The sequence below is a fragment of the Salmo trutta genome, chromosome 33 (assembly GCF_901001165.1).
Source record: "Salmo trutta chromosome 33, fSalTru1.1, whole genome shotgun sequence".
In the NCBI taxonomy this organism is placed as follows: Eukaryota; Metazoa; Chordata; class Actinopteri; order Salmoniformes; family Salmonidae; genus Salmo; species Salmo trutta.
This window is the reverse complement of record NC_042989.1, coordinates 40,822,468-40,846,844: the sequence shown is the minus strand read 5'-3', so window position 1 is coordinate 40,846,844 and position 24,377 is coordinate 40,822,468. Positions and strand designations below refer to the sequence as shown.

The window sequence follows — 24,377 nt, the reverse complement described above, 5'->3', positions numbered from 1 at the left end:
GCTGTTTATGACTTCAAGCCTATCAACTTCCGAGATTAGGCTGGCAATACTAACGTACCTATTAGAACATCCAATAGTCAAAGGTATATGAAATACAAATGGTATAGAGAGAAATAGTCCTATAATAACTACAACCTAAAACTTCTTACCTGGAAATATTGAAGACTCATGTTAAAAGGAACCACCAGCTTTCATATGTTCTCATGTTCTGAGCAAGGAACTTAAACGTTAGCTTTTTTACATGGCACATATTGCACTTTTACTTTCTTCTCCAACACTTTGTTTTTGCATTATTTAAACCAAATTGAACATTTTTCATTATTTATTTGAGACTAAATATATTTTATTGATGTATTATATCAAGTTGAAATAAAAGTGTTCATTGTTCATTCAGTATTGTTGTTAAATAATTGAATATTAATTAAATAATTCAATAATCGGTATCGGTGTTGAAAAATCATAATCGGTCGACCTCTAGTGTGTGTACATGCTAGTATGCATCATATGCGTGTATGTTGGTGAATGCATGCCTCTCTCTAACCTGGTTGAGCTGGTCTCCTTTAGTCTTGATGAGCAGGTCTTTCTCCCTGACAGAGCGCTGCAGAGCGTCCAGTCTCTCTCTGACCTGTCTGGCCTCGTTGGCCTGGCCGCGCTGCTCGCTGTCCGAAACCTGGGCTGAGTTAGACAAGCGGTGGTTGTTCTCCTGCAAGGTCCTGATCATAGTCTCCCTCTCAGACACGAGGGCTCTCAGAGACTCCAGCTCTTGTCTCAGTCCTTCCTGGTTCCCTGGTGTTGCAGGTGCTGCCACCTGGTGTCTGGGAGGTCTCACTGCAGCAGGAGGCAGGGCAGTAGACGTCAGAGCAGCAGACAGTGTGGTGACTTGGGGACTCTGCGCCACACTGTCCAGTTTCCCCAGGAGGACATCTTTAGTACTGCTCAGCTGGCTGATGGTCTGTTGGACGTGGGCTAATTCGTGACTGAGACTGCCTAGTTTCCTTTCCTTCTGCTCATAGCTGTGGATTAGACGGCTGTAATCCACGGAGAGATTTGAGATTTGAGCCAAACAGTCCTTTATTCATCCCAGTAAGACTGCTGAATGACAATCACTAGTAGGTTCAGCGGGCTGACCTACACTTCACATGAGGGTTGACAGAGTGCTAATGTGTATAGTGTGCATAGTGTACAGTTGAATCATTATGGATCACCCATCATATGCATTTGTCCTATACTTCCTGTATTCATTGTCTAAATGTGTCACTGTGTGCCTGCATGCTTGATGATACACTCGGCGGCCAGTTTATTAGGTACACCACCCCGTTCACGAAAATGGATCGCTCCTACAGATATTGAGTCATGTGGCCGTGACTTGCTATATAAAGCAGGCAGACAGGCATCGAGGCATTCAGTTACTATTTGATGTAACGTTAGAAATGGGCAAAAGGAGTGACCAAAAAGAAGTGACCATGTCCCCATGAGGATAATAAAGTCACCATCAAATCAAAATGTATTAGTCACACGCGCCCGAAGACAACAGGTGTTGACTTTACCGTGAAATGCTAATTTACGAGCCTTTTCCCAACAATGCAGAGATACATTTTATTTTGATAACTTTTTATCAATAATGAGGCTATATACAAGGAGTACCGGTACTGAGTCAATGCAGGCGTACTAGGTAGTTGAGGTAATATGTTCATGTAGGGTAGGGGTAAAAGTGACTACTCAATCAGGATAGATGATAAACAATAGCAGCACTATATGGGAAGAGTGTGAAAGACTCTGTGTGTGTGTGTGTGTGTGTGTGTGTGTGTTGGAGTGTCAGTGTATACTAAAATCATAAGTTTGGGGTCACTTAGAAATGTCCTTGTTTTTTTTTTTAAAGAAAAGCACATTTTGTGGTCCATTAAAATAACATCAAACTGATCAGAAATACAGTGTAGACATTGTTAATGTTGTAAATGATTATTGTAGCTGGAAACGGCTGATTCTTTTATGGAATATCTACATAGGCGTACAGAGGCCCATTATCAGCAACCATCACTCCTGTGTTCCAATGGCACGTTGTGTTAGCTAATCATTTTAAAAGGCTAATTGATCATTAGAAAACCCTTTTGCAACTATGTTAGCACAGCTGAAAACTGTTGTTCTGATTAAAGAAGCAATAAAACTGGCTTCTTTAGACTAGTTGAGTATCTGGAGCATCAGCATTTGTGCGTTCGATTACAGGCTCAAAATGGCCAGAAACAAATAACTTTCTTCTGAAACTGTTCTGAAACTCGTCAGAACAGCGCAAACTGGCTCTAACTAGAATAAAAAGAGGAGTGGGAGGCCCCGGTGCACAACTGAGCAAGAGGACAAGTACATTAGTGTTTAGTTTGAGAAACAGACGCCTCACAACTCCTCAACTGGCAGCTTCATTAAATAGTACCCGCAAAACACCAGTCTCAACAGTGAAGAGGCGACTCCAGGATGCTGGCCTTCTCGGCAGAGTTGCAAAGAAAAAGCCATATCTCAGACTGGCCAATACAAATAAATAATTAAGGTGGGCAAAAAAACAGACACTGGACAGAAGAACTTTGCCTAGAAGGCCAGCATCCCAGAGTCGCCTCTTCACTGTTGACCTTGAGACTGGTGTTTTGCGGGTACTATTTAATGAAGCTGCCAGTTGAGGACTTGTGAGGCGTCTGTTTCTCAAACTAGACACTCTAATGTACTTGTCCTCTTGCTCAGTTGTGCACCGGGGCCTCACCCTCCTATTCTAATTAGAGCCAGTTTGCGCTGTTCTATGAAGGGAGTAGTACACAGAGTTGTACGAGATCTTCAGTTTCTTGGCAATTTCTCACATGGAATAGCCTTTATCTCTCAGAACAAGAATAGAATGACAAGTTTCAGAATTAAGTTATTTGAAAACTGAGGCCAGTGGGTGTGTGGGTAGAGTCCAGTGGGTGTGTGGGTAGAGTCCAGTGGGTGTGTGGGTAGAGTCCAGTGGGTGTGTGGGTAGAGTCCAGTGGGTGTGTGGGTAGAGTCCAGTGAGTGTGTGGGTAGAGTCCAGTGGGTGTGTGGGTAGAGTCCAGTGGGTGTGTGGGTAGAGTCCAGTGGGTGTGTGGGTAGAGTCCAGTGGGTGTGTGGGTAGAGTCCAGTGGGTGTGTGGGTAGAGGCCAGTGGGTGTGTGGGTAGAGTCCAGTGGGTGTGTGGGTAGAGTCCAGTGGGTGTGTGGGTAGAGTCCAGTGGGTGTGTGGGTAGAGTCCAGTGGGTGTGTGGGTAGAGTCCAGTGGGTGTGTGGGTAGAGTCCAGTGGGTGTGTGGGTAGAGTCCAGTGGGTGTGTGGGTAGAGTCCAGTGGGTGTGTGGGTAGAGTCCAGTGGGTGTCATAGTTACCTGTCCCTGTAGCTTGTGGAGCTCCTCGACCAGCTGGCCAGATTCATTATATTACATATGATTCATTATTATAATATATTATCATAGTTACCTGTCCCTGTAGCTTGTGGAGCTCCTCGACCAGCTGGCCAGATTCATTATATTACATATGATTCATTATTATAATATATTATGATGGTTACCTGTCCCTGTAGCTTGTGGAGCTCTTCTACCAGCTGGCCAGATTCATTATATTACATATGATTCATTATTATAATATATTATCATAGTTACCTGTCCCTGTAGCTTGTGGAGCTCCTCGACCAGCTGGCCAGATTCATTATATTACATATGATTCATTATTATAATATATTATCATAGTTACCTGTCCCTGTAGCTTGTGGAGCTCCTCGACCAGCTGGCCAGATTCATTATATTACATATGATTCATTATTATAATATATTATGATGGTTACCTGTCCCTGTAGCTTGTGGAGCTCTTCTACCAGCTGGCCAGATTCATTATATTACATATGATTCATTATTATAATATATTATGATGGTTACCTGTCCCTGTAGCTTGTGGAGCTCTTCTACCAGCTGGCCAGATTCATTATATTACATATGATTCATTATTATAATATATTATGATGGTTACCTGTCCCTGTAGCTTGTGGAGCTCTTCTACCAGCTGGCCAGATTCATTATATTACATATGATTCATTATTATAATATATTATCATAGTTACCTGTCCCTGTAGCTTGTGGAGCTCTTCTACCAGCTGGCCAGATTCATTATATTACATATGATTCATTATTATAATATATTATGATGGTTACCTGTCCCTGTAGCTTGTGGAGCTCCTCGACCAGCTGGCCAGATTCATTATATTACATATGATTCATTATTATAATATATTATGATGGTTACCTGTCCCTGTAGCTTGTGGAGCTCCTCGACCAGCTGGCCAGATTCATTATATTACATATGATTCATTATTATAATATATTATGACGGTTACCTGTCCCTGTAGCTTGTGGAGCTCCTCGACCAGCTGGGCAGATTCATGCTGCATGTTCTTTACCGTGGTGATCACCTGCATCTTCCACTCCTCCATCTTCTTCACCTGGATACATTACAATACATACACACACACCTCGATTCACACACTGTTCACCTGGACAATGGCAATACATACAGTACAATACATACAGTACAATACATACAGTACAATACTGCACATACAATACTGCACATTCTACACTGCACATTAATAAAATATTATAAATTACAGCAGTCATCTATAAAAGAGACCTTGTGTCTTTGCATGACTCAAAAGGTTAAATATAATAGACACACACTACAATACACACACACTACAATACACACACACTACAATACACACACACACTACAATACACACATCTGTGTGATTCCTGATCTGTGATGTGAATAATGTTTTTACCCATGTCATATTTTTCCTGTATTGTCTGTTGTTTTTATATCCTGTAAGGAGTTTGTCTTGTTTTGTGAAACAAGGCACATTTCTATAAAAACCAAGACAATAAAATGCTAAAATCTTATCTTGCCTGTTGTTTCAGTGTGTCCCTCTCCTGCAGCAGCTCTTCAAACTGGTTGGAGCTGACGCCTCCAGAGTCTCCTGCCTGCAGCACCGACACCAGGGTCTGGCACTTCTGTGTCAGCGCGTCCATCTCAATGTCCTTCTCTCTGATGATAATAATAACAACAAAATACAATAATATTTCATTATATTTGCACCTATCAAGATACCCAAGGACACTGACAGAATAAAACAGGAAATAGAACGTGACATTACTAAGGACGGGATTCAATCCGATCACACTATGTTCACACGTCCGCAGAGTCCGAATGCTAAAACGCTGCATTATGTCGGCTATATATCGGAAATTACCTTTAAAAATGGAGCATTGTGTCCAAGTACGCAATCAAAATGAATCCCGAGAGCAAAATACACCCTGACAATACCTGGTCACCATGGCAGCGAAATACACCCTGACGATACCTGGTCACCATGGCAGCGAAATACACCGTGACAATACCTGGTCACCATGGCAGCGAAATACACCCTGACAATATCTGGTCACCATGGCAGCGAAATACACCCTGACATTTACCTGGTCACCGTGGCAGCGAAATACACCCTGACAACACCTGGTCACCATGGCAGCAAAATACACCCTGACAATACCTGGTCACCATGGCAGCGAAATACACCCTGACAATACCTGGTCACCATGGCAGTGAAATACACCCTGACAATACCTGGTCACCATGGCAGCGAAATACACCCTGACAATACATGATCACCATGGCAGCAGAAGCATACTTATTTGAGCTGTTCTTGCCATAATACGGACTTGGTCTTTTACCAAATAGGGCTATCTTCTCTATTTCAGGTGACTACCTCATGAGGCTGGTTGAGAGAATGCCAAGAGTGTGCAAAGCTGTCATCAAGGCAAAGGGAGGCTACTTTATAGAATCTAAAATATATTTTAATGTTCAGTTACTACATGATTCCATATGTGTTATGTCATAGTTTTGATGTCTTCACTATTATTAAGTAGAAAATAGTCAAAATAAAGAAAAATCCTTGAGTAGGTGTGTCCAAACTTTTGACTGGTACTGTATATATTACAAAACAATACCTGATGATCCGAGACAGGTTCTGAATGGTCTCTCTGAACATCTCTCGACTCCCTGAGGGGTCAGACATGGTGGAGAGCCTCATGTTCTCCTGTTGGACCTTGAGGAGCACAGCCTCCTTCCCTGCTACAATGTCCATGATGTGCTGGTAGTCCCCCCTCAGCTGGCTGTTCTCCCTCGCCTTCTCATTCAGCACCGCCAGGACCTACAGTAAAACAGGTCAAGTAAATTCTTTAAATGATTGGGGTTGTAAAATTCCAATAACTTTAACAAAATTCCTGGTTGGAAGATTCCTGGAATCCAGGAGGGAATAGGCAGGAAATCCTTCAACTTGGATTTCTGGAAAATCTAGGCATTCTAGGAAAATGACCCGGATTTTGCAACTCTAATAAGTTGATTTGTGATTTTGACCTGCTCTCTCTCCACGGCGTAGGCCTGCAGCTGCTGCTGGAGGATTCATCACGTCTTGGCTGTGGCCTCCTCCCCCCAGGGAGACGTGGGAGTGCAGCGCCTGGATCTCTACGTCTTTCCGCTGGACTATCCGGCTGAGCTTCCCCATTTCCTCTCTGGAGACCACCAGCTGGTCCAGCTGTCTGGTGAGGTTCAGGTTCCTCTCATTCAGCTGGCTGATCTCCGTCTCCTTAATGCCCTTCAAATTGAGATCAGATATGCTTTATTATCCTGAATGGCAATTCATCCCGAATCATCAGCTGCTGTTGAGTACAACACCAATTCAGGAAATACCTTCACTAGTCTCTCTACCTCCACCTTGGACAGGTCGTGTTTCTCATTGCCGTTCTCCCTGTTATTCAGGGACGACTGACTCTTGTCTTCCCGTTGGAGAATGACCACTTCCTGTTCCTGGGAGTATTGGGTAGGGCCGAGGTGATCTACTTCCTGCTGCAGGCGTCTAATCTCCTCGTCCTTGGCGTGGATTAGCCTATCGTAGTTCTCTCTGCTCTGCTCGTGGCGTTGGTGTGCCTGCTCCAACTCATTCTGCTGCGTCAGGAGAGACTGCTGGGAGGAGAGGAGGAGGTGCCCCTGCTGCTCCTCTATGGTCCTCCTCGAGGCATCTCCTGAGGTCTTCAGCTGGGTGATCTCCGTCTCCAGTTCTGTGGTTCATGTTAACGTCCTCAATAAGACTGTTCATTTTTAGCAGCAAATACAATACATAGATTATTTTTTTATTTTTTTTAAACAACAAGAGATATGACAGGATGTGTTACCGACCGGGGGGCGTGGCTCGGCCAGGCAGGGGGGCGTGGCTCGGCCAGGCCGGGGGGCGTGGCTCGGCCAGGCCGGGGCTCGGCCAGGCCGGGGGGCGTGGCTCGGCCAGGCAGGGGGGCGTGGCTCGGCCAGGCATGGGGGCTGGGGTCTACTCAGCTGGTCCCTCAGACGATCCATCTCCTCCTTATAGGATAGGATTAATGTTAATGTCCCGAGGGAAAAATTGTCTCCAACACACACAGTACCACTGTATACAAAATAGACACAGTACATTACACAGTACAGTACATTGCATATTACCCATGTCATACATGTTGTGGACGTACCTTCAGGTGGTTGTTGTCCTCCTTCATGCCTCCCAGCTGCTTGTCCTTCTCCTCCAGAGCTCCTCTCAGGGTCTCAGCCTCCTGGGTGGCTGCCTGGACCACAGCCTCCAGCTCCCTCTGGGTGGCGGCCATGTTAGCTCTCAGGCTCTCCATGAAGGAGTCCTTCTCCTACAGAGCTCCTCTCAGGGTCTCCGTGAAGGAGTCCTTCTCCTCCAGAGCTCCTCTCAGGGTCTCTGCCTCCTCTGTGGCTGCCTGAACAACAGCCTCCAGCTCCCTCTGGGTGGCGGCCATGTTAGCTCTCAGGCTCTCCGTGAAGGAGTCCTTCTCCTAGAGATTCACATTCAGAACATTTTCAAAGTCCTCAATGAGGACTTCTACACCTGCATTACTTGCTGTTTGGGGGTTTTAGACTGGGTTTCTGTACAGCACTTTGTGACATCAGCTGATGTAAGAAGGGCTATATAAATACATTTGATTTGCTTTGATTTAGCAGCAAACACAATTCATAAAAACAAAATTCCAATTTAAAAACAACAAAATAGAAAAAGGATATTTCCAAGCAGAGTGGACAGGATAAAGTAAAGATGTTAGAGAGGTCTGTCACATAGAGTTAGATAGAGGACTCTAGATGGATATAACCCGTTCCAACACACGAGTCCTCCATCTAGCTCTATGGTCTGTGAGCTGACCTGGAGGAGGTCTATCAGCTGTTTTTTCTCCTCGGCCACGGTGACGGAGAGCATCTCATTGGTGTCTCTGTGTTCGGAGGCCATCTTTTCCACGTCTCTCCTCAACCGGGAGATCTCCAGGTCCTTCTCCTGGTTCAGCATCACCGTCCTCTCATACGCCGTCTGAAAATAATCAAGCTATTAGTACAGCACATTCCTTACAAAACATTTACATTTTTAGTCATTTAGCAGACGCTCTTATCCAGAGCGACTTACAGTAGTGAATGCATAGATTTCATACATTTTTTTTCTTCTCTGTACTGGTCCCCCGTGGGAATCGAACCCACAACCCTGGCGTTGCAAACACCATGCTCTACCAACTGAGCCACACGGGACCACAAAAAATACAGTTCATTGTCAAAGCACTAATGAAATAACACAAAAGTGAAAAGATAAAACAATACATTTCCAGACATACGAAATGAATGTAGATACATGAAGATAGTAAAAACAGTAGTGAAACAACAGTGGACCTGCAGTGCCGAGGTGTCCATGGAACGGGCAGTGGTCAACTCCTCAATGGTTTGCTGGTACTTCCTGACCTGCTCCTGGAGGCCCCTCTCTGCCTGGACCAGGTCCCCTTCCAGCTGGCTCTTCTCCAGCTTCAGAGCCTCGATGAGGGTGTCCTTCTCCAGGACCGTCCTGCCGAGAGCATCCTGGACCTCCCTGACCTGCCTGGCCAGCTCCTCTATTCTCCCCTGGGCCTGCTCAGTCTCTGTCTTCAGCCTCTGCTTCTCCATCTTCATCTCATAGTCTTCTGACATCACCTTCTCCTGAGAGCTCCTCATCTCAGCCAGCTCTCTCCCGAGATCCTCCAGCTCCTCTCTGGACCCCCCGGATTCTCTCGCTCTCTCCCCAGCCTCACACAGCTCTGCCCGGGCAGCAGAGAGCTTCTCCTCCCTCTCCTGTACGGTTCTCTGGAGCATCTGGGTCTCTTTGCCCATCGCTGTTGCCCGTCCAAGTTTCTCCCTCAACTCCTTGACGGTGGCCTCCAGTTGCTGCTTGCCCATGTGGAGGTCGTTCAGGGTGTAAGCACTCTGGCTCAGTTTCACCTGCTGGGCCTGTAGTTCTTCCTGTAGCGCCACCCTCTGGTCGGTGGTGGTACTGAGCTCTGACTGCAGCCTGGACACCTCAGTCTCAGACTCCTTCAGCTGAACAGAGAGCTTCTCCTTCACTGAGATCACATGCTGCATGGAGACACAAGAACAGAATAATAGCACCTCTCAATAACCATTTTATAGGAAGTCTTACTTTGCTAAGTCTAAATTCTGTAAAGGGGATAAAATCATTAAAAACATATGGTAATCCCTGATGGTCTTTCTCTTTCAACATGGTCGAAGAGGTGGTGTAAATCACAATATCAACACCCTACTTCCTATACACGGCCAATATTTTTATTTATTTTTATTTCACCTTTATTTAACCAGGTAGGCAAGTTAAGAACAAGTTCTCATTTACAATTGCGACCTGGTCAAGATAAAGCAAAGCAGTTCGACAACATACAACAACACAGAGTTACACGTGGAATAAAGAAACATACAGTCAATAATACAGTAGAAAAAAATAAGTCTATATACAATGTGAGCAAATGAGGTGAGATAAGGGAGGTAAAGGCAAAAAAAGGCCATGGTGGCAAAGTAAATACAATATAGCAAGTAAAACACTGGAATGGTAGATTTGTAGTAGAAGAAGAAGTATATATAGTAATATCAACACCCTACTTCCTATACACGGTCAATATATCAGTGCATGGTGCACTACTTCCGGCATTGGGCGGGACACTGTTCCAGATCCAGGAAGTGTTACATTGCTGTGTGTCTAACTAATATAAATGTTTTACAGACTTTTGTTTGATAGCATCAGACTAAAAGTGAGTGTCAAACCACAACCTGATCATCCATTTCCTCTCTAGGGGATCATCCATTTCCTCTCTAGGGGGATCATCCATTTCCTCTCTAGGGGGATCATCCATTTCCTCTCTAGGGTGATCATCCATTTCCTCTCTAGGGTGATCATCCATTTCCTCTCTAGGGGGGGGATCATCCATTTCCTCTCTAGGGGGGGGATCATCCATTTCCTCTCTAGGAGGGGATCATCCATTTCCTCTCTAGGAGGGGATCATCCATTTCCTCTCTAGGAGGGGATCATCCATTTCCTCTCTAGGGGGGGGGGGATCATCCATTTCCTCTCTAGGGGGATCATCCATTTCCTTTCTAGGAGGGGGGGGATCACCATTTCCTCTCTAGGGGGATCATCCATTTCCTCTCCAGGGGTGTATGTGGTCCCAAGGTGGCTATACTATCATTAGGCTAGACCCCTCATATACTTCTAGCTAGGCCTATAATATTCTAGATTATATATTATTTAAATTCAAATCTGGACCTGGAAGCCAGATCCACTGCTTTTTACCCCATTCTTCCCCTTTAAATCAGGGACTGATTTAGACCTGGGACACCAAGTGGATCAGTTCTGCCATTTTACATTCTTCCCCTTTAAATCAGGGACTGATTTAGACCTGGGACACCAAGTGGGTACAACAAATGATCGTGTAGGAAAGAAAAGCAGCAGTACTCTAGACCTCCAGGGTAGGATTTGAATACTCCTGGACTAGGCCGACCTCTGTCGCTGATAGGATGATTTATAAGACTGCGTTCTTCATTGAGTGTCATATAGTTCTCCATGTATCAGACCGTACATCTCTCTGTTGCATCAGGGTCCTGTACTCAGCAGACTGCTGTTTATTCTGGATCTCTGAGGCCTCCAGCTTCTCCTCCAGCTCTGCATGGATCCTCTTTAAACGCTCATACTGAAACAAGAGGAAATATAGAGTTAAACGCCCGTACTGCAACATAGACAGAACAGATTACATGGGGCATAGTGCAACATCGACAGAAAAGATTGCTAAATGACGTAAATGTAAATGTAAATACTGCAACATAGACAGAACAGATTACATGGGGCATACTACAACATAGAGAGAACAGATTACATGGGGCATACTGCAACATAGACAGAACAGATTACTTGGGGCATACTGCAACATAGAAAGAAGAAGAAACAGTGAATCTCCATTAAAAATAGCCTTTAAGTCTGGACTGAAATTAATGTGTGTCTGAGAAACCAGCTCTTTTACGGTGAGAACCCTTGTACCTCAGCCTCCACTTGTTCCATCTTAGAACCGGACACCTGCAGCCCAGAGGAAACACCTGAAAGAAAAGTATGAAAAACTGTGTGATAACAAGTAGACCGCCATTCACAGCCATGCTACCTCCACATATTCACGTCTCATATTGTAATAGAATGCATATGAAAGGTTTGCTAAACCAATCAGGTTTTAGTTTACCATGTTATGTCTAATGGGCGTGTACTGTAGCTACACTAGGGATGACCCCATTTAGTCCCCTGGTCCACTGTTTGGTCAATAGGCTGTTTGTCAACAGAGATTGTTTTTGTAGAGCCGTGGAAATATATACAAATAAGTTATGGCACACGAGACACCTGTCTGATTCACGCCCGTCTCAGTGGACTAATCCATTGCGGAGGCCCGTCTCAGTGGACTGATCCATTGCGGAGGCCCGTCTCAGTGGACTGATCCATTGCGGAGGCCCGTCTCAGTGGACTGATCCATTGCGGAGGCCCGTCTCAGTGGACTGATCCATTGCGGAGGCCCGTCTCAGTGGACTGATCCATTGCGGAGGCCCGTCTCAGTGGACTGATCCATTGCGGAGGCCCGTCTCAGTGGACTGATCCATTGCGGAGGCCCGTCTCAGTGGACTAATCCATTGCGGAGGCCCGTCTCAGTGGACTAATCCATTGCGGAGGCCCGTCTCAGTGGACTAATCCATTGTGGAGGCCCGTCTCAGTGGACTAATCCATTGTGGAGGCCTGTCTCAGCGGACTAATCCATTGCAGAGGCCGCGGGATGAAACACCAGTATCACCAGTAGTACATTTACTGTTAAATACAGTTTAATTATACCAGCGTATTATTCAACTGTATGTACGATAGGTGAAGTCCTTTGTCTCTTCTCCCGCTCTTTCTTACATGCCCCTCCCTTTTCATTTGGTAACAAGCCATCATAAATCGGGTTAGTCCGCTAGGGACTTTTCATTGCATTATGTAGTAATCAATGTGTCAGCTATCCTGTTTGTGTGTTTATGTAATTCTGCGTGATTATTTAGTTAGTAAATAATTAAACCAATTTGTATATTGCCGATTCATCATTTATGATACGGCTCGTGCAGATATCCAAGAATTTTGCGACATACAGAATGAGACTGATATGGTAAATAAGAATGAATGAATTGACCGTGACTGATGTAATACATATTTATATCTTTAGAGTTTAGTCGGGAGATAGCAACTCGTTAAATAAATTTTCCCGTGGTGCCCCAGATTACTACTTCATTAATTGTTATATGATTAATTTAATTGCGTAATAATTGAAAGTGGTGTGTAATTATTTTATAAAATAACAGTCAAAACACAGTAATAATAGGCATGACACGAAAACACACACCTGGTTACCCATATAGAAGTAGGACTAGTCTACCTGGTTACCCATATAGAAGTAGGACTAGTCTACCTGGTTACCCATATAGAAGTAGGACTAGTCTACCTGGTTACCCATATAGAAGTAGGACTAGTCTACCTGGTTACCCATATAGAAGTAGGACTAGTCTACCTGGTTACCCATATAGAAGTAGGACTAGTCTACCTGGTTACCCATATAGAAGTAGGACTAGTCTACCTGGTTACCCATATAGAAGTAGGACTAGTCTACCTGGTTACCCATATAGAAGTAGGACTAGTCTACCTGGTTACCCATATAGAAGTAGGACTAGTCTACCTGGTTACCCATATAGAAGTAGGACTAGTCTACCTGGTTACCCATATAGAAGTAGGACTAGTCTACCTGGTTACCCATATAGAAGTAGGACTAGTCTACCTGGTTACCCATATAGAAGTAGGACTAGTCTACCTGGTTACCCATATAGAAGTAGGACTAGTCTACCTGTTACCCATATAGAAGTAGGACTAGTCTACCTGGTTACCCATATAGAAGTAGGTCTAGTCTACCTGGTTACCCATGTAGGACTAGTCTACCTGGTTACCCATGTAGGACTAGTCTACCTGGTTACCCATGTAGGACTAGTCTACCTGGTTACCCATGTAGGACTAGTCCTACCTGGTTACCCATGTAGGACTAGTCTACCTGGTTACCCATGTAGGACTAGTCTACCTGGTTACCCATGTAGGACTAGTCTACCTGGTTACCCATGTAGGACTAGTCTACCTGGTTACCCATGTAGGACTAGTCTACCTGGTTACCCATATAGAAGTAGGACTAGTCTACCTGGTTACCCATATAGAAGTAGGACTAGTCTACCTGGTTACGCATACAGAGGTAGGACTAGTCTACCTGGTTACCCATATAGAAGTAGGACAAGTCTACCTGGTTACCCATATAGAAGTAGGACTAGTCTACCTGGTTACCCATATAGAAGTAGGACTAGTCTACCTGGTTACCCATATAGAAGTAGGACTAGTCTACCTGGTTACCCATATAGAAGTAGGACTAGTCTACCTGGTTACCCATATAGAAGTAGGACTAGTCTACCTGATTACGCATATAGAGGTAGGACTAGTCTACCTGGTTACCCATATAGAGGTAGGACTAGTCTACCTGGTTACCCATATAGAAGTAGGACTTGTCTACCTGGTTACCCATATAGAAGTAGGACTAGTCTACCTGGTTACGCATATAGAAGTAGGACTAGTCTACCTGGTTACGCATGTAGAAGTAGGACTAGTCTACCTGGTTACACATGTAGGACTAGTCTACCTGGTTACCCATATAGAAGTAGGACTAGTCTACCTGGTTACCCATATAGAAGTAGGACTAGTCTACCTGGTTACGCATATAGAGGTAGGACTAGTCTACCTGGTTACCCATATAGAAGTAGGACTAGTCTACCTGGTTACCCATATAGAAGTAGGACTTGTCTACCTGGTTACCCATATAGAAGTAGGACTAGTCTACCTGGTTACGCATATAGAAGTAGGACTAGTCTACCTGGTTACGCATATAGAAATAGGACTAGTCTACCTGGTTACCCATATAGAAGTAGGACTAGTCTACCTGGTTACACATTTAGAAGTAGGACTAGTCTACCTGATTACCCATGTAGAAGTAGTACTAGTCTACCTGGTTACCCATATAGAAGTAGGACTAGTCTACCTGGTTACGCATATAGAAGTAGGACTAGTCTACCTGGTTACGCATGTAGAAGTAGGACTAGTCTACCTGGTTACGCATGTAGGACTAGTCTACCTGGTTACCCATATAGAAGTAGGACTAGTCTACCTGGTTACCCATATAGAAGTAGGACTAGTCTACCAGGTTACGCATACAGAGGTAGGACTAGTCTACCTGATTACCCATATAGAAATAGGACTAGTCTACCTGGTTACCCATATAGAAGTAGGACTAGTCTACCTGGTTACACATTTAGAAGTAGGACTAGTCTACCTGATTACCCATGTAGAAGTAGTACTAGTCTACCTGGTTACCCATATAGAAGTAGGACTAGTCTACCTGGTTACGCATATAGAAGTAGGACTAGTCTACCTGGTTACCCATATAGAAGTAGGACTAGTCTACCTGGTTACCCATATAGAAGTAGGACAAGTCTACCTGGTTACCCATATAGCAGAAGGACTAGTCTACCTGGTTACACATGTAGAAGTAGGACTAGTCTACCTGGTTACCCATATAGAAGTAGGACTAGTCTACCTGGTTACCCATATAGAAGTAGGACTAGTCTACCTGGTTACGCATACAGAGGTAGGACTAGTCTACCTGATTACCCATATAGAAGTAGGACTAGTCTACCTGGTTACCCATATAGAAGTAGGACTAGTCTACCTGGTTACACATTTAGAAGTAGGACTAGTCTACCTGGTTACCCATATAGAAGTAGGACTAGTCTACCTGGTTACCCATATAGAAGTAGGACTAGTCTACCTGGTTACCCATATAGAAGTAGGACTAGTCTACCTGATTACGCATATAGAGGTAGGACTAGTCTACCTGGTTACCCATATAGAGGTAGGACTAGTCTACCTGGTTACCCATATAGAAGTAGGACTAGTCTACCTGGTTACCCATATAGAAGTAGGACTAGTCTACCTGGTTACCCATATAGAAGTAGGACTAGTCTACCTGGTTACCCATATAGAAGTAGGACTAGTCTACCTGGTTACCCATATAGAAGTAGGACTAGTCTACCTGGTTACGCATATAGAAGTAGGACTAGTCTACCTGGTTACCCATATAGAAGTAGGACTAGTCTACCTGGTTACGCATATAGAAGTAGGACTAGTCTACCTGGTTACCCATATAGAAGTAGGACTAGTCTACCTGGTTACCCATATAGAAGTAGGACTAGTCTACCTGGTTACCCATATAGAAGTAGGACTAGTCTACCTGGTTACCCATATAGAAGTAGGAATAGTCTACCTGGTTACCCATATAGAAGTAGGACTAGTCTACCTGGTTACCCATATAGAAGTAGGACTAGTCTACCTGGTTACCCATATAGAAGTAGGACTAGGCTACCTGGTTACCCATATAGAAGTAGGACTAGTCTACCTGGTTACCCATATAGAAGTAGGACTAGCCTACCTGGTTACCCATATAGAAGTAGGACTAGCCTACCTGGTTACCCATATAGAAGTAGGACTAGTCTACCTGGTTACCCATATAGAAGTAGGACTAGTCTACCTGGTTACCCATATAGAAGTAGGACTAGTCTACCTGGTTACCCATATAGAAGTAGGACTAGTCTACCTGGTTACCCATATAGAAGTAGGACTAGTCTACCTGGTTACCCATATAGAAGTAGGACTAGTCTACCTGGTTACCCATATAGAAGTAGGACTAGTCTACCTGGTTACCCATATAGAAGTAGGACTAGTCTACCTGGTTACCCATATAGAAGTAGGACTAGTCTACCTGGTTACCCATATAGAAGTAGGACTAGTCTACCTGGTTACCCATATAGAAGTAGGACTAGTCTACCTGATTACGCATATAGAGGTAGGACTAGTCTACCTGGTTACCCATATAGAAGTAGGACTAGTCTACCTGGTTACACATGTAGAAGTAGGACTAGTCTACCTGGTTACACATGTAGGACTAGTCTACCTGGTTACCCATATAGAAGTAGGACTAGTCTACCTGGTTACCCATATAGAAGTAGGACTAGTCTACCTGGTTACCCATATAGAAGTAGGACTAGTCTACCTGGTTACCCATATAGAAGTAGGACTAGTCTACCTGGTTACCCATATAGAAGTAGGACTAGTCTACCTGGTTACCCATATAGAAGTAGGACTAGTCTACCTGGTTACCCATATAGAAGTAGGACTAGTCTACCTGGTTACCCATATAGAAGTAGGACTAGTCTACCTGGTTACCCATATAGAAGTAGGACTAGTCTACCTGGTTACCCATATAGAAGTAGGACTAGTCTACCTGGTTACCCATATAGAAGTAGGACTAGTCTACCTGGTTACCCATATAGAAGTAGGACTAGTCTACCTGGTTACCCATATAGAAGTAGGACTAGTCTACCTGGTTACCCATATAGAAGTAGGACTAGTCTACCTGATTACGCATATAGAGGTAGGACTAGTCTACCTGGTTACCCATATAGAAGTAGGACTAGTCTACCTGGTTACACATGTAGAAGTAGGACTAGTCTACCTGGTTACACATGTAGGACTAGTCTACCTGGTTACCCATATAGAAGTAGGACTAGTCTACCTGGTTACCCATACAGAAGTAGGACTAGTCTACCTGGTTACGCATACAGAGGTAGGACTAGTCTACCTGATTACCCATATAGAAATAGGACTAGTCTACCTGGTTACCCATATAGAAATAGGACTAGTCTACCTGGTTACCCATATAGAAGCAGGACTAGTCTACCTGGTTACACATTTAGAAGTAGGACTAGTCTACCTGATTACCCATGTAGAAGTAGTACTAGTCTACCTGGTTACCCATATAGAAGTAGGACTAGTCTACCTGGTTACGCATATAGAAGTAGGACTAGTCTACCTGGTTACGCATATAGAAGTAGGACTAGTCTACCTGGTTACGCATATAGAAGTAGGACTAGTCTACCTGGTTACGCATATAGAAGTAGGACTAGTCTACCTGATTACGCATATAGAGCAAGGACTAGTCTACCTGGTTACCCATATAGAAGTAGGACTAGTCTACCTGGTTACCCATATAGAAGTAGGACTAGTCTACCTGGTTACCCATATAGAAGTAGGACTAGTCTACCTGGTTACCCATATAGAAGTAGGACTAGTCTACCTGGTTACCCATATAGAAGTAGGACTAGTCTACCTGGTTACCCATATAGAAGTAGGACTAGTCTACCTGGTTACCCATATAGAAGTAGGACTAGTCTACCTGGTTACCCATTTAGAAGTAGGACTAGTCTACCTGGTTACCCATATAGAAGTAGGACTAGTCTACCTGGTTACCCATATAGAAGTAGGACTAGTCTACCTGGTTACCCATATAGAAGTAGGACTAGTCTACCTGGTTACCCATATAGAAGTAGGACTAGTCTACCTGGTTACCCATATAGAAGTAGGACTAGTCTACCTGATTACCCATATAGAAGTAGGACTAGTCTACCTGGTTACCCATATAGAAGTAGGACTAGTCTACCTGGTTACCCATATAGAAGTAGGACTAGTCTACCTGGTTACCCATATAGAAGTAGGACTAGTCTACCTGGTTACCCATATAGAAGTAGGACTAGTCTACCTGGTTACCCATATAGAAGTAGGACTAGTCTACCTGGTTACCCATATAGAAGTAGGACTAGTCTACCTGGTTACCCATATAGAAGTAGGACTAGTCTACCTGGTTACCCATATAGAAGTAGGACTAGTCTACCTGGTTACCCATATAGAAGTAGGACTAGTCTACCTGGTTACCCATATAGAAGTAGGACTAGTCTACCTGGTTACCCATATAGAAGTAGGACTAGTCTACCTGGTTACCCATATAGAAGTAGGACTAGTCTACCTGGTTACCCATATAGAAGTAGGACTAGTCTACCTGGTTACCCATATAGAAGTAGGACTAGTCTACCTGGTTACCCATATAGAAGTAGGACTAGTCTACCTGGTTACCCATATAGAAGTAGGACTAGTCTACCTGGTTACCCATATAGAAGTAGGACTAGTCTACCTGGTTACGCATATAGAAGTAGGACTAGTCTACCTGGTTACACATGTAGAAGTAGGACTAGTCTACCTGGTTACACATGTAGGACTAGTCTACCTGGTTACCCATATAGAAGTAGGACTAGTCTACCTGGTTACCCATATAGAAGTAGGACTAGTCTACCTGGTTACGCATACAGAGGTAGGACTAGTCTACCTGATTACCCATATAGAAGTAAGACTAGTCTACCTGGTTACCCATATAGAAGTAGGACTAGTCTACCTGGTTACCCATATAGAAGTAGGACTAGTCTACCTGGTTACCCATATAGAAGTAGGACTAGTCTACCTGGTTACCTATATAGAAGTAGGACTAGTCTACCTGGTTACCCATATAGAAGTAGGACTAGTCTACTTGGTTACCCATATAGAAGTAGGACTAGTCTACCTGATTACGCATATAGAGGTAGGACTAGTCTACCTGGTTACCCATATAGAAGTAGGACTAGTCTACCTGGTTACGCATATAGAAGTAGGACTAGTCTACCTGGTTACACATGTAGAAGTAGGACTAGTCTACCTGGTTACACATGTAGGACTAGTCTACCTGGTTACCCATATAGAAGTAGGACTAGTCTACCTGGTTACCCATATAGAAGTAGGACTAGTCTACCTGGTTACGCATACAGAGTAGGACTAGTCTACCTGATTACCCATATAGAAGTAAGACTAGTCTACCTGGTTACCCATATAGAAGTAGACTAGTCTACATGGTTACACATTAGAAGTAGGACTAGTCTACCTGGTTACCCATATAGAAGTAGGACTAGTCTACCTGGTTACCCATATAGAAGTAGGACTAGTCTACCTGGTTACCCATATAGAAGTAGGACTAGTCTACCTGGTTACCCATATAGAAGTAGGACTAGTCTACCTGGTTACCCATATAGAAGTAGGACTAGTCTACCTGGTTACCCATATAGAAGTAGGACTAGTCTACCTGGTTACCCATATAGAAGTAGGACTAGTCTACCTGGTTACCCATATAGAAGTAGGACTAGTCTACCTGGTTACCCATATAGAAGTAGGACTAGTCTACCTGGTTACCCATATAGAAGTAGGACAAGTCTACCTGGTTACCCATATAGAAGTAGGACTAGTCTACCTGGTTACCCATATAGAAGTAGGACTAGTCTACCTGGTTACCCATATAGAAGTAGGACTAGTCTACCTGGTTACCCATATAGAAGTAGGACTAGTCTACCTGGTTACCCATATAGAAGTAGGACTAGTCTACCTGGTTACCCATATAGAAGTAGGACTAGTCTACCTGGTTACCCATATAGAAGTAGGACTAGTCTACCTGGTTACCCATATAGAAGTAGGACTAGTCTACCTGGTTACCCATATAGAAGTAGGACTAGTCCTACTGGTTACCCATATAGAAGTAGGACTAGTCTACCTGGTTACCCATATAGAAGTAGGACTAGTCTACCTGGTTACCCATATAGAAGTAGGACTAGTCTACCTGGTTACCCATATAGAAGTAGGACTAGTCTACCTGGTTACCCATATAGAAGTAGAACTAGTCTACCTGGTTACCCATATAGAAGTAGGACTAGTCTACCTGGTTACCTATATAGAAGTAGAACTAGTCTACCTGGTTACCCATATAGAAGTAGGACTAGTCTACCTGATTACGCATATAGAGGTAGGACTAGTCTACCTGGTTACCCATATAGAAGTAGGAAAGTCTACCTGGTTACGCATATAGAAGTAGGACTAGTCTACCTGGTTACACATGTAGAAGTAGGACTAGTCTACCTGGTTACACATGTAGGACTAGTCTACCTGGTTACCCATATAGAAGTAGGACTAGTCTACCTGGTTACCCATATAGAAGTAGGACTAGTCTACCTGGTTACGCATACAGAGGTAGGACTAGTCTACCTGATTACCCATATAGAAGTAAGACTAGTCTACCTGGTTACCCATATAGAAGTAGGACTAGTCTACCTGGTTACACATTTAGAAGTAGGACTAGTCTACCTGGTTACCCATATAGAAGTAGGACTAGTCTACCTGGTTACCCATATAGAAGTAGGACTAGTCTACCTGGTTACCCATATAGAAGTAGGACTAGTCTACCTGGTTACCCATATAGAAGTAGGACTAGTCTACCTGGTTACCCATATAGAAGTAGGACTAGTCTACCTGGTTACCCATATAGAAGTAGGACTAGTCTACCTGATTACGCATATAGAGGTAGGACTAGTCTACCTGGTTACCCATATAGAAGTAGGACTAGTCTACCTGGTTACCCATATAGAAGTAGGACTAGTCTACCTGGTTACGCATATAGAAGTAGGACTAGTCTACCTGGTTACACATGTAGAAGTAGGACTAGTCTACCTGGTTACACATGTAGGACTAGTCTACCTGGTTACCCATATAGAAGGACTAGTCTACCTGGTTACCCATATAGAAGTAGGACTAGTCTACCTGGTTACGCATACAGAGGTAGGACTAGTCTACCTGATTACCCATATAGAAATAGGACTAGTCTACCTGGTTACCCATATAGAAGTAGGACTAGTCTACCTGGTTACACATTTAGAAGTAGGACTAGTCTACCTGATTACCCATGTAGAAGTAGGACTAGTCTACCTGGTTACCCATATAGAAGTAGGACTAGTCTACCTGGTTACGCATATAGAAGTAGGACTAGTCTACCTGGTTACCCATATAGAAGTAGGACAAGTCTACCTGGTTACCCATATAGCAGTAGGACTAGTCTACCTGGTTACACATATAGAAGTAGGACTAGTTTACCTGGTTACCCATGTAGAAGTAGGACTAGTTTACCTGGTTACCCATATAGAAGTAGGACTAGTCTACCTGGTTACCCATATAGAAGTAGGACTAGTCTACCTGATTACCCATATAGAAGTAGGACTAGTCTACCTGATTACCCATATAGAAGTAGGACAAGTCTACCTGGTTACCCATATAGAAGTAGGACTAGTCTACCTGGTTACCCATATAGAAGTAGGACTAGTCTACCTGGTTACCCATATAGAAGTAGGACTAGTCTACCTGATTACGCATATAGAAGTAGGACTAGTCTACCTGATTACGCATATAGAGGTAGGACTAGTCTACCTGGTTACCCATATAGAAGTAGGACTAGTCTACCTGGTTACCCATATAGAAGTAGGACTAGTCTACCTGGTTACCCATATAGAAGTAGGACTAGTCTACCTGGTTACCCATATAGAAGTAGGACTAGTCTACCTGGTTACCCATATAGAAGTAGGACTAGTCTACCTGGTTACGCATATAGAAGTAGGACTAGTCTACCTGGTTACCCATTAGAAGTAGGACTAGTCTACCTGGTTACCCATATAGAAGTAGGACTAGTCTACCTGGTTACCTATATAGAAGTAGGACTAGTCTACCTGGTTACCCATATAGAAGTAGGACTAGTCTACCTGGTTACCCATATAGAAGTAGGACTTGTCTACCTGGTTACCCATATAGAAGTAGGACTAGTCTACCTGGTTACGCATGTAGAAGTAGGACTAGTCTACCTGGTTACACATGTAGAAGTAGGACTAGTCTACCTGGTTACACATGTAGGACTAGTCTACCTGGTTACCCATATAGAAGTAGGACTAGTCTACCTGGTTACCCATATAGAAGTAGGACTAGTCTACCTGGTTACGCATACAGAGGTAGGACTAGTCTACCTGATTACCCATATAGAAGTAGGACTAGTCTACCTGGTTACCCATATAGAAGTAGGACTAGTCTACCTGGTTACACATTTAGAAGTAGGACTAGTCTACCTGATTACCCATGTAGAAGTAGGACTAGTCTACCTGGTTACCCATATAGAAGTAGGACTAGTCTACCTGGTTACGCATATAGATGTAGGACTAGTCTACCTGGTTACCCATATAGAAGTAGGACTAGTCTACCTGGTTACCCATATAGAAGTAGGACAAGTCTACCTGGTTACCCATATAGCAGTAGGACTAGTCTACCTGGTTACACATGTAGAAGTAGGACTAGTCTACCTGGTTACACATATAGAAGTAGGACTAGTCTACCTGGTTACCCATATAGAAGTAGGACTAGTCTACCTGGTTACGCATACAGAGGTAGGACTAGTCTACCTGATTACCCATATAGAAGTAGGACTAGTCTACCTGGTTACCCATATAGAAGTAGGACTAGTCTACCTGGTTACACATTTAGAAGTAGGACTAGTCTACCTGATTACCCATGTAGAAGTAGTACTAGTCTACCTGGTTACCCATATAGAAGTAGGACTAGTCTACCTGGTTACCCATATAGAAGTAGGACTAGTCTACCTGGTTACCCATATAGAAGTAGGACAAGTCTACCTGGTTACCCATATAGCAGTAGGACTAGTCTACCTGGTTACACATGTAGAAGTAGGACTAGTCTACCTGATTACCCATGTAGAAGTAGGACTAGTCTACCTGGTTACGCATATAGAAGTAGGACTAGTCTACCTGGTTACACATGTAGAAGTAGGACTAGTCTACCTGGTTACACATGTAGGACTAGTCTACCTGGTTACCCATATAGAAGTAGGACTAGTCTACCTGGTTACCCATATAGAAGTAGGACTAGTCTACCTGGTTACGCATACAGAGGTAGGACTAGTCTACCTGATTACCCATATAGAAGTAAGACTAGTCTACCTGGTTACCCATATAGAAGTAGGACTAGTCTACCTGGTTACACATTTAGAAGTAGGACTAGTCTACCTGGTTACCCATATAGAAGTAGGACTAGTCTACCTGGTTACCCATATAGAAGTAGGACTAGTCTACCTGGTTACCCATATAGAAGTAGGACTAGTCTACCTGGTTACCCATATAGAAGTAGGACTAGTCTATCTGGTTACCCATATAGAAGTAGGACTAGTCTACCTGGTTACCTATATAGAAGTAGGACTAGTCTACCTGGTTACCCATATAGAAGTAGGACTAGTCTACCTGATTACGCATATAGAGGTAGGACTAGTCTACCTGGTTACCCATATAGAGGTAGGACTAGTCTACCTGGTTACCCATATAGAAGTAGGACTAGTCTACCTGGTTACGCATATAGAAGTAGGACTAGTCTACCTGGTTACACATGTAGAAGTAGGACTAGTCTACCTGGTTACACATGTAGGACTAGTCTACCTGGTTACCCATATAGAAGGACTAGTCTACCTGGTTACCCATATAGAAGTAGGACTAGTCTACCTGGTTACGCATACAGAGGTAGGACTAGTCTACCTGATTACCCATATAGAAATAGGACTAGTCTACCTGATTACCCATATAGAAATAGGACTAGTCTACCTGGTTACCCATATAGAAGTAGGACTAGTCTACCTGGTTACACATTTAGAAGTAGGACTAGTCTACCTGATTACCCATGTAGAGGTAGGACTAGTCTACCTGGTTACCCATATAGAAGTAGGACTAGTCTACCTGGTTACGCATATAGAAGTAGGACTAGTCTACCTGGTTACCCATATAGAAGTAGGACTAGTCTACCTGGTTACCCATATAGAAGTAGGACAAGTCTACCTGGTTACCCATATAGCAGTAGGACTAGTCTACCTGGTTACACATGTAGAAGTAGGACTAGTTTACCTGGTTACCCATATAGAAGTAGGACTAGTCTACCTGGTTACCCATATAGAAGTAGGACTAGTCTACCTGATTACCCATATAGAAGTAGGACTAGTCAACCTGATTACCCATATAGAAGTA

The 24,377-nt window shown here is 43.7% G+C and overlaps 1 pseudogene; it reads right to left on the bottom strand.

Moving 5' to 3' along the window:
- Nucleotides 1-11,660, bottom strand: part of LOC115172171 (thyroid receptor-interacting protein 11-like) — a 45,840-nt pseudogene extending 34,180 nt beyond the window's left edge.
- Between the last annotated feature and the right edge of the window lie 12,717 nt (nucleotides 11,661-24,377).